We start from the raw sequence: 13,426 nt of genomic DNA on the forward strand, positions 1-13,426 counted from the left end.
TGTGGTATCAATATTATGTCATACATCAACGGAAAAAGGTATGATTTAGGAACACACAATTTCGATGGATATTTTACTGTGCACTATTTAAATAAATACACAAATGATAATAATACCATTATTCAGCACCGTTGATGATTTTATTTACTCATATCTCACACGTACATCGTACTATACATAATGAATTGGGCGTGTTCGGACGAGTGTTTGGGCCATTTGGGGAATTAAATTATATATCTATACTATAACAAATTTGTGAGGACTGCTTGAGTGTATAGGTACCCACAGACGGCAAACACATGCATAATATAATTTACACTACACTATTGTGATACACGTCATATCACGTGGGCGATGTCAACGGTTCAAACAAATAATAATGTTTAATTTAATCCATTAATGTACACTACACTAATACAGCCCAACATTTTGATGATTGCATAAGTATATTGATTATTTTAACACTTGACATTCCTACAACTTAACTTCAACACCAATTTCCAACTGACCATTGATAGTCGTCACTGAATTACCAGAATGTATAGGTATTAGGTACTGACTACAGATATTCAACCGTCGGTGGGAACTCAGTAAGTTTAATGTACCTGCAGCTTTTGCATATTTTGACAGGTAATAATTGTACCACCTACCACTATAGGGTCAATATTATTTCGAGTATAAAAAAGTATGCAGATTTCAGGTACCTTTTTTGTTGTTGTGTGTATTGCAATAATGAAAACATGACACCGCAGTGTTTTGAATAGAAAATGTAGGTATACATTACTGATTAATTTATTTTTCCGGTACCTCATAATAGGTATTAGTATAATGTTGTTTATGTTACGCTTAACATGTACATCAACAATGCAATTACCTTCACCCGAAATTCAAATTATATACTCTTATTACTTCAGTCCAAATAAGAAATACCACCAACTAGATGCTAGTACTCGCTACTCCCTATAAAGTACAGTCATTAAAGCCTTAGCCGGGGGGGGGGGGTAGGGTTCAAACCCCCGAAATTTTTTTTGAAATAAAATTTAATTATTTTTTAAATAAAGATTAATTTAATTTAAATAATATTTTTATATTTTCATATTTTATTATATAATATGACATATGTATACTCTAAACCCCCCATAAATATTTTTCTGGATACGGCCTTGACAGTCATTCAGAATAACACGCCATATATCCGACCATAAAGGCTAAAGGAACACCCAAAATGAGATGCACCAGCGTGCTGTACTAGTTGTTTGTCCACAAAACTACTACAAGATATTATACGTCCATTTCGTATATTTATAACATGACAGATATCGTGGGGGAGGAGCTTATGTGGCATAGAGTCCCCTAAAAGTCTTCTCAGATCCCAATATCTTAATATTCTCCTATTTTTCCTATGGATATTTACCAAAATGTACATATAAAAGTTACGTTAACTATAAAATATTTTCTTATAGATTAAGACGTGACAAATATTTTGTTGGAGAAATAATTCCTCATTCTCTCGAACTATTTACTGAAATTAATGTCATCCACCGTCACTTGTCATTGTTACAGAAAATAAACTATAAACCAAAGGACACACATCTATGGTTATTTATTTCTGAAATACAACAAAATAACAGGATCTATGTTGTTGGAAGCTAGTGTCGCGTAAATTTTCCAATTTTCTAACAATGTTATTCGTGGTTTTTGGAACTTCATATTCTTGACCTAATATCGAAAATTCTACCCGGAACCAAGACTCTAAGACATCACGACGACATACATGAAAAACTATCATATTACATCATTGCAGGCCTGCCTAATAGATTTCTTGCTTTAATCAGAATCTAAAATATGAGAGTAAAATGTCGGTCAATCACCAAAATAAGACTCTAAACACTAAAATACTTGTATTTATATATTATACCCATTAAAAAATAAATAACAAAACCTTTGTTAAATCACCTATTATGAAATTGTTACAATATTTTTCCGAGAAAGACGTCAAACAAGTTACTATTATTATTGATGTATTTCATAAAAATAACACTTTCATCCTCACCTTCAATAGTGGTATCTGACTTACACATTTATTCATTATTATTATTAAAGCTATATAAATAAAAACCCACATAAAAATAATAAAATAATAGTGTTTTTAAAATGTTCTTGACTTTATTTTTATATTATGTTTATAAATAATTTCAAAAAAATAAATAAATTATCATAATAATTATGACAACTATTCATGAACTACTCAACGTCTCAACAAATTATACATAATAAACCTAAATGAAAATAGTTTTTTGCATACACATTACACGGGCATGATGAGATATTTTCAAAATAGTTATTATTCTGTGTGATTTGTATTAGTAATTACGATATAGTTTTCTTACCCAGTACAAAATATAATATTGTTGATTTTGTGGTTGAAATAGTGACAACTACATACTATAGGTATACAATAGATTCTGTTTCAAAAATATAAATCATAAATATAATACCGCAGTCCATTCAATCAATATCTCTGAGAACAACGACTAATGTTCCTGATGTATTAGAAATCAAACACTCCACAACGACTTGAATAATATAACGAATATCCTGGATCCCAAATTGGTAAGCATTTAAACTTAACAAATGATTCCAGAAAAAAGTTATATCTTCTTTAAAATCCTCTAATTTCCAATCTATTCTCTGATGACTTAATACACAACAAAAATACAAATAAAATGTTCCGGGTCCAAAGACTTTTCCATTTAATTATTATAGCAATAAAAAATAAATACCTAACTAGAATTATTCAATGTATAAAAAAATACTCCTTATTGTCACTATTGTTGTATGTCATAATATTTTTTTCCTGTTGAGTTATATCAATAGATATATTTTTTTTTTTTGCTTATGTTCTCAAAGAAATAACACCGTTTATGATGAAAGAAGTATGATGCTTATTAGTATATTATACAAACTAACAATCAGTATATTATTATTGAACCAAATTTAAGCAGAGATTAGATTTTATTTTATTTGGTTATAAACGTATAGTACCTAAGTACTAAGTAAACTAGTTTGTGGAAATATGTTTTAGAAGTGTTGTAAGTGTTAAAAATAGTCATCAAAAAGAAAAACGTCGTTTGACTTGGACACAATACAACAAAGTATTTGATTGAGTTTTCATAAGTCTTAATTAGGACGAGTGAGTTGAATACAAATAGAAAAATTTGATGCATGATAATTACAATATTACAACATTATATAAATATTATTATAAATAATATTTGTGTGTGATTGTACTACGAGAATAATAATAATATACAATATTATTATTACAAAATTGTTTTTATTTCTGTTTGGATATAATATATGGGTTATAATGAAATATTATGAGAGCGGCGATAATAACTATTGACTATTGAAGTTATATTGATAAGATTATAATCGGCCAACTTAGAAACTGTTTGAAAACACCAGAACTTCAGTTTTTGTGTTGAAACTCAAAATTTTGAACTAGAAATTGATCAAAACTTTTGTGATATTACCATATTCTATGTGTAAAATGATATGACTATATTACAATAATTTAATACAAGATGATAAACATAAGTCAAACATTTTAAAAACTGGTACCTAAGTCTTTAATTTGTTTACTTGAACTAAGTACCAGATATTTAACAATTGATATATTAGTAAAATATTAGCAATTTATTTTACAATAATTAGTATACGGTAGGTGTCATACCGTATAAACACTCAATAGGTTAAAATTAATCTTTCTTTTGTGTTTCAATAAAAACTACTTACTTATGTGAAATCAAGTACTTACTGTATATTATACAGCCTTAGCTAGTTAGCTATTAAAGATTTTTAAACATTTTAACTACACCCATTGCAGTGACCAACTCGGCAACTAAGTAGGTATACCTACTGTATCCACTTGCCCGCCTTTTGTCGTATTCGATCACAAATAATCGTAAATACTTAAATTTGCACCAACAGTTCATGATTGGATTTTATAAATATTATATGATTGTTGTCTATTTTTGAAATATTTATAGACAGTTGAAATACAATATGTCAATTAAAAATTGTATGCTTAATCAAAATACTTGAAAATGAAATACAAAGTTTCCCTTAAGTTGTTAACAGTATAATTGCAAAAAAGTTTTGAGAAGTAACCTACATTTTTTATTAGAGTATAAAGTTTAAATTTTAACAAAATCGCGAAATTTCTTCTCGTCAATTTTTTTTGATTTATTGTTCAATTTTAATTTCCCGCATCAACTACAGTAATATGCTCAAAGACGAAGTACACTCCACATCCACTGAAGAGTCGTTAACCTAATCTTTTTTATATTTCACAATTATTTCGAAAAAAACTGTGACTTTTTCACATTACATCCTTCACGAATCACGATTGTTGTACATAGTTTATTTCTATAAACTCTACACAATTTTTAACCTGAGTCCACACTTTTAGTTGATGGTTATCATATTATACTCTCAATATCCTTTTAATATTATTATGTATTATATATTTAATTTATTAATTCGATTTTAGGGTCGATATCAATACTCAATAATGATCAGTACGAAATAAGTAATACAAATAAATAACAGAAATATAATGATAGGTACGATTTTTAATTTTCCTAAATTATATTTTCGAATATCTCAAAAAAAAATCTTAAAGACACTTATTAAGCGTCTTGAGCAAACGGTTGTTTGCTTGATGAAAATAGTCAATATAAAATACAAATATACAATAAAGTTGTATATATCGTAACTTTATTTAAGCTAACTGCCAACGTGAGGCACAAAGAGGGACATTATATATAAGTAAATTGAAAATTAAGATACATAGTTGCGTATTTGATCACAAGATTTTAAAACAATACCTACCTTAACATCAAAATATCAATCGACAATAGTATAATGTGGGCGGTGGTCGCATAATAAAATATTCCTAATAGTAAATAACGCTGGAATTAATTTATAATACTAACTCTAAATAATACTATACAATCTATACCCGTGATCCGTGAAATCATCTCGAGTATTCAAAGAATTTGTTTCACGTGCTAATAAGTCATATTAATTAAGCACCCATTGATAACCTAAACTTGTGTTATTTTTTTAAAAAAAATACATTTTTAGAGAGCATTAATTATTTATTGTGTATAAATAAATTATAAATTATAAAGAAATAAGTGGTAGGGTGGGGGAAAAGTGGAATTAATAGTAGTGGTGCATACAGATGGTGGACAATTTAGCATTTGGCTCATGCGTAATGTTGAGTTGGGAACCACTGCTATCGACAATCATAACTTATATTAATACTTTCTCTACACTTAAGTTTTTTGACAGTGTCTAAATTCATATAGAGAATTTTTTTCATGTTAGAATACCTATGACGTTTGGTTTAAAATGTTATACTTTGAATTGTGTAATGATATTGATACTGACGTGTTGTTATGAAAATAAAAATGGCTTGAGCGGATTGTGAATAGCCTAGTAGGTACCCCATCGGATCATTATTATTAGTAATTTAAATATCAAACATATTTTAGTGGATATATTATTAAATAATATAGTATAATATTTTATTCGTAAAAACTGATTTAATATGCTGTTGAATGTCAAAAAATGTTTATCAACTGTGTAATATTATTTTTATATTCCAATTCTCACTTCAACGAGAAATGTTTTTCTATAATGTTAATTAATGTATAAAATGATGCTTATTTATTTCGACTTAATTTAACGGTTTTAAACAACTTTGTCAAACTAGTAAATATAATGTATTAATAGCAAATAATTAATAACTTTTACGCCCTCGACTAATTTTCATAGTCCGTTAGATAACATTAATCTATATTTGTATTAATACCTATTAAACTTAAACATTATATTTTATTTCTATTCAATATAACTACTATTAAATGTAATTATTTATAATAGATAATAATATACAGTAATAATTTTTAAGATGACGATTGTATAATATTATAAACCATACTTACATTTCTGTTTACGTTGAACGTATTTACTTTTTAATCACTGAATACAATATTATTTTTATATTATTTATACTTAGGTACTTCTTATAGAATAGATTTCTCCATTATAATATTCGTCTGGCAATATTCGCAGTTAAATAAAAAGTTAAATTTAACTTTCGGTCTTGATAATATTTAAGAAATTTGAATCTATGGGTACAATACGTACTTATACAGGTATTAATTATGTATTTTATAATTTTTTATTTTATTTACATTTTATAGAATAATGGGTTAAGTTATGTTAAGTTAATCCAACTACGATTCTTATAGACTTTAATCAAATAAGAAAATAACAAAATATGTTTGGAGAATAATTATAATTTTACATCATGGTGACTATTTTAGTGATTATGAATAACTTTCATACTTCGGTGAGCAGTTCCGACATATCGTAACACAACTATCAGTACCTGAAAAATCAGAATACAATTCATAATATTGATCTTATTTATGGGTGACCCCAGTTTCTATCAGAATGTTTCCGCCACAGACAGTTTCCTTCACCAATTAAAAACCTTCGATACCCGTTTCCACCAAAAGACGTTTTGCCAAAAAAAGTTTAAGTCAATGTTTCTAATTTTTGCTCAATATAGTATTATATACCAAGCAATACTATAGTCTAAATATAAAAATGCATTGAAACTTGTAAATGAACGCAGACCGTACAACAATAAACATCGATAACCGTCGATAATGTATAGTATGAGTAGGTACCTAAACAGTTCTTTAACTAGGTACGTTATTTTCGACGAATATTTGATTTTAATGTATTTTTTTTTCTGACGTGTGACGCCTCTTTTCATAGAATAATAATAATAGATACATCGATTTTTAATAATGAGAGTGGTTTGTGATTCAAGTTAAATTTAGTAAAGACTAACTTGGTATACTTAGGGGGAGGCGACTAAATTCACAGAATCTAAAACTTATACAAACCAGTTTTCAAAAAAAAAAATTAATGTTGTTGACACATCTCTATACGAATTCCGAGTTAAGATACAAATAAGCAGGCTCGGTATAATATTACGAGTATACAAACATACCATGCAATTTGTAATAATACTTATTTTCTCGTTAATCGACAACATTCTGTCTTTCATGCTATAAATTAACAGCCTTAAAATATAAACGAAGTATTTTTATGAATACCTATAGAATATTTATTTTATACTCAATTTAATATCAATTGATACTAGCTGGTTAAAGTCGACGTCAGATAAGCGACACTATAATGTATATACTACGCAATAAGCTAACCGACAGTTTATGCTTTCGAACGATCAAACGCTACTATAGTGTTCCTCAGACCACGAGACAGGTATTTTATTTTTATTTTTTGAGACAAGTGACGTTCATAATTAACAGTGGTTCATTACAAGATTTAAGGTACAACGATATTTGGTGTAATTTGTTACATATAGTCACACATAGTCTTTGTGAACACGAGCGTTTAAGAACCTAATATTAAAGTGGTTGACTCGATAAAGAATGCTTGCGACCATGGCGATGTAGTCGCGATGTAATTGCGTGTAATATTGTTGTTTGCTTTAGATATTGCCATTTTAGTCACTTGTAAAAATCTTTAAACACCCAAAAATAAAATTTAAAACTTTTGCAGACACAAACTGGTGTTTTTTTTTTTTTGGAAATCTAACAAAGGATTTATTCTGGCCTATGCACTACGACAACGGCCAAGTGGAGATACATGTTGTATACAATGTCTACTTTTCCATTGTGTTGTGGTAAGTACACTAAGAAGAATCATATTTTCTATTCAGTATATTATTTATTATAAGTTAACACGCTTCTATTTTTATTCTACATCACTATATCGATGGTAATTTAATAATGACCCATTTTATTTTTATAATGATCGTTAAGAGTCAATTTGAAAACCTATGTAGACCAACAAAAACATTTCGTGTGAATGAGAAAAAAAATGTTGATCAAAAATACGTTCATGATAGTGTTTAATGGTCGAATTTTAACAGTGAGCCGTCGAAACAAATGGTAAATGCCTCAGTGTAGTTGTGGTCTTCACTTCTTATATATTATAGTATTATACACAGTTGGATCGTATTTCTTCCGTCTTTTCACAATACATTATTATTTGGAATTGTTATTATAATTTTTTTTTAAATATGCTTCAAACAAGTATTTATTGATTTTTTTTATATAATTCATAATGCTTGACAAATACCTATAAAGGTACTGTTTTCTTTTGTTAGTTGTCGTTATTTCACCAATCCCATGTAAGACCAGAAAATACAGAGATACAATAATTATAATATTCTCATAATTTATTAATATTAAATCATCAGCTATCTATATCATTTACATTATTAGAAATATTTAAATGTATGTTATTAGTTATCACATGCAGGAAATGGTCATCCTATATATATAAATGTTAAAAGAAAGTAGAGTCATAGGGTATAGCCGTATAGCCCGTATAGGTATCAAAAATCATCTTATCCGTCAAAATACATAAATAAATAAACTCGAATACTGAAATGAGAAAAACAGCTTCAATTTCGGTGAAAGGGGTATGTGAAATATTTCATCAAACTCTTAAACAATGATTTTTTTGTATAGCCGTTTGTTGTACGAGGAAACGTATTAAGATGGAACTAGTTTTATACCAAGAAAAGATTACAAATACTAACCATCAAAACTCAAAACAATATATTGAAATATTCAATACACTTCAACAGATGTAACGAAATTAACTGCTGTCTATAGTTTGAGAATAAAGTTATTAACTTCTGCTGAACAAAGAGCCACGTGACTTCCAAAGATCATATATGATTTGCATTTTCATCAATTACGTAAAGTCGGTTGCGTATTAACAATTAGAAAAACTATCTCTAGCAGATCATACAAAACCAGATACCTACATACCTACAAACAAAACAAATTGATTTTGATTTTTGACAGATAGATTATATTATGACCTCTAAACAAGCGTGTATTACACGTTTAATATGATCAACAGTTATTTCCACGAATATAAATTTGGTTGACAAAAACATGCTTAAATAGTACCTATTAATGAAAAAAAAAACACACAAAATATCTTGTTTCTTTAGGTAAGGTACACAAATGTTTGAAAATGTTATGCCGTAGGTCCACTATATTTCCATTAAGACGGTTGTTGAAAAATTAAGTGATTTTTTTTAGCCTTCGATGTAAATTTGATCGAAATTAATTTGATTGAAATGCATCAATAGATCAGCATCGACACATCATGCCCCCAAGAAAAAAAATACATATTAATATATGCTGTTGTATAGATTAGGTTTAACATTGTTTATTGCTTTTTCCTACTTCTGATATTATGAGGGTGATATGCTCGAAATATTCTTATATGTATATTATTGTCTCTATTTCAAAAATAAAAATTTACAACAATACAACATGATAATTCTCTATCGGTCTTAAAAGATATAAACATATTTAATTTTCCTACTTGGTGCTTTTTGGGTTTCTCCCACTGGTGTTGTGCCATTTATTGTTATGGTGAATATACCTACTTGTATAAGTCATACATAAGATATGGATAGATACTATTGTACGATTGTACATATTATAATAACAAATCATAAATAAATACACTAGGTTTATTGTAAAACCACTTATTTTGATAGTGCCCATTGACTACTACTCATCACATCCATTTTCTTCAATTTTACTGTCAGTTCCCAACTTTGTAAACGTTTGTTAATTAACCTAACCTATCCGTAAAATATCACTCGTGCTGTGGTACTGAATGTTTTATTCTCGAACATAATATTTTTTCGAAGTTTGGGTCTATTGCGAATCGCTCAGAGTTCAATTTCAATGTAATACTAATACAAGAACTTTTTTTTATAGTCATTTGAATGTGGAAATAGATTTTTAATTTTGTCCATTTTCGATTATTTTACAAAATACCCAACAATTATGTAGTCATACACTTTGTTAAAACCATTCATTTCTTAGAGTGAACTGGTTAAAAACAATATTGTGTCAATAGCGACAGTAAAAATAAGCGTCAGATGGTATTCCAACAGCACGCTTACTTTTGTACGGGGAAATAATATCTGTCTTGACTCTTGGCTTGTGCGGGGTCAGTCCAAGATCCTACAATAACAAAATAAAATAATAATTTATGTCAACTGTAATTTACTATATATTAGGTAAAAACTAAAATAGATTTCATACAAAAGAAGGATAAAGGATTCAAAACACTTTTGAAAATTCGTAGCATTATAAACAGTGAATATGAAAAGGAAGAAGATCTTAGGTAATATTAATTTAACTCCATGACAAATATCGCATCATTTAAATAGGCTCCAATAACCTCGTGTGTTGTGGAAAGGAAGTTTTAGGTAGTCAATATAAATCTATTCTACGTTCAAATCACAGGTCGTTCGTATTTGAAAATTTGAAACAACATATCATAGTACTATAGCAGCATGTAATAATATAAACTAATATTTAATGTAATAACTAATAAGTAATAATTAATAATAATCTAGGAATAATAAAAATTTTGTTTTTCATTTTTTTTTTAAATAAAATGCATAGGTTACAATTTGTTATTGCATATTAATCCTAGCCCTAATAATAACTAATAAATATGATATAATAAAAACATTTATATTTTTTTCTAATTGATGTTTGTAGGTATCTGAATTGGGGAAATTGTGTAAAAAGTTTAAAGCGTTATCATCATGAGAACTTCTATTAGATAATAATAAGTAAATGCAAGTACATTTTTTACCATCAAATTATTATGTTGTGATAAATTGTTTACATTTTTAAAATGTAAGTTTATAATATTTTTTTCATGGAAATCTATAGCGTTTTAATTTCATATAGTAAATTCTGAAACATTTTTTTATAGATTTATTAAATTCCGACAAAAACGAAAAGCTTTAATTCCAATTCTTGCGACTTGATGGCTTAATTTACCATCACCTACATTTTTTAAAGATGTTAGTACTAAGTATTAACCATCAATCATATTTTTTTGTTAGTGCAAAAAAGTAACAATATCGTATATACCCCCATGAACAATAATTTGTCGCACTAATTATGTGACTGGGTTGTGTTACCACGTTGGGTACTAATAATATGCACCTTGCCTCGGAATGAATAAAAGATTCATATTGGTCAAATATGCGTCTCAGCAATCCATTATTTGTTTAACCTAGTCGCGTTCGTAACTATTCACTAAGATCTATGTACAGAGTAATCATTTTTCTTTTTTAAATAGAAATTATTCTATATTTAATTCATTATTTCCTATGTAATATCATTGAAGTTAACAAAGAGAATACTATTAATAATAATTTAATTTGATTATAACTATAATTTAACAAAGGCGAAAAAAAATTATAATTATAAAAATAATTGGAAAAATTGGTAAGACCTATGTAAATTCTTAATGGAATTAGTTAGGTACCTTTACCCAATTTTTAAATTTGTTTTCTAAGAAATGTTACAAAAACAAACTACTTACTTGATAATTAAATATATTAGAACACATACCTTTAATACTGTAATAAAAAATTTAATTTCATAAAAATAATAAATTTTAACTAGATAAATTTAATGTAAATAATTCAAAAAAAAACTGCAGTTATAAGGCTGAAACCTAAATTATTATTTTATTTCAAATGTTCTATTCGTATCACTATAAACTTTGTTTAAGAAAAATAAATATGTATAGGTATTATAAAAAATGTATTATTTCATTTTTTTCTTATACTAATATTAGGTACATACATTTTCCAAGAATATTTATTTTTCCATCTGCTATTTTTACACTGAGTCCCAGAGCCAACTCTGTTTTTTAAATAAATGTGTGCGTAAAAGACCAGATTTTTGAAAATGCAATATGGTTCGTAAAAATAACTGTCGATCACATTCAAAGATCACCGTATAACAAATAGAATATTCTAGTAGATACATAGGTGCTACTTTCCAAGAACTATCTAATAACTATCCAATAATAATATAAATATTGTCTGTTGCGTTTTTATTCCACCATATTTTCAGTATTAATTAAATACTAAAGTGCTCACTTCTGTTTAGTTTATAAATTATGTACCTCGATGTTTAGGTAGGTACAACGCATAACCATAAATACAGCTCAATACATTTTTCTCCAGAAACATCTGCTCCTTATTATTCTCCAACAATTGTTTCTAATTAATTATTAGTCCATAAATATTTTTTTTATACAGACAATACAGTTTGTCAGTTTATTAACTAGCAATAATGTTAGTTGTAAGGTAAAATATAATATTATGTTAATAACAATTATGAAAAAAACGTTTTATGAAAAAAATAAATGCAGCGACTTCCATTGTCAAATATTAAACAATTAATATTAAAATGCGGGAGAATGGGTAACACTTTACGGTACATAGGTGTCTAAAGAGTCACTGTGATGAAAGTATTAAATTTGAGTTCAATGATGGTAAAATCATTGTACACGAAAAATGAATCTGAGCGAAGGCGGTCTATCATCCTATAATATTTGTTAGTATATTTTGTGACGTCATATTAATTATGTTTAAAGTAATTTATTTTACTATTAAAATATTAAAACCGTTTTTTTTAAAAAAAATTTTGAGCATTATTACAACATTATGGTAGGCAAGTTAAATTCATTTTTGGCGAAAACTTTGCATTTTAAAATGTCATTGTGTGTATAAAATATAATAATACTATAGGTATACCTACTCTAAAAGTTTCAGATTTCAAGTACTCATGAATAATATTTTTAAATTACCACAAAACAACCAAAATCGTTATTATTTGTCTTAGTATGTTATTTTGCCCAAATTGAATTTTAAATGTGTGTAAAAAATAACTGTGTTTATATGTTTTTTAGATTTTTGGTTACAACTTACAGTATAGGTGAACATACTAATGAGAACCATTGCTTTACATTTTAAGACAACAGCTATACAAAATTGAACATTTTATAATTTTTTACCCACAAAAAATTTAAAAAATGTAGAGATTTTGTTAAATTGTGTTATAATTTTGTCGTATACTGTAGACAGTTGTCGAAATAATTATTTTACATAGGTGGGAATATTTTTAGCAATTAAGATTTTGGGATAGGTCAGGCCTGTGAAGCAAAATGTGCTGAGGTGACAAAAATCAAATAGATATAAGACGGCCGCACGTGCAGGAAAGGGTGCAGTCCCCGTCGCCGCCGGTGTGTTGTCGTTGTCGAGAGCGTGCTATCGACGTTGACACGGAAGAGGCGACGGTTACTGTACGGACAATTAATTTATGTTTTAATTGTTTTTTTAAAAAGAATAAAAGTGTTTCCGACCCGAGAAATCATTTGTTTTGTTTGAGTAGCC

The sequence above is a fragment of the Myzus persicae genome, unplaced genomic scaffold, assembly GCF_001856785.1.
Source record: "Myzus persicae strain clone G006 unplaced genomic scaffold, MPER_G0061.0, whole genome shotgun sequence".
Taxonomy (NCBI): domain Eukaryota; kingdom Metazoa; phylum Arthropoda; class Insecta; order Hemiptera; family Aphididae; genus Myzus; species Myzus persicae.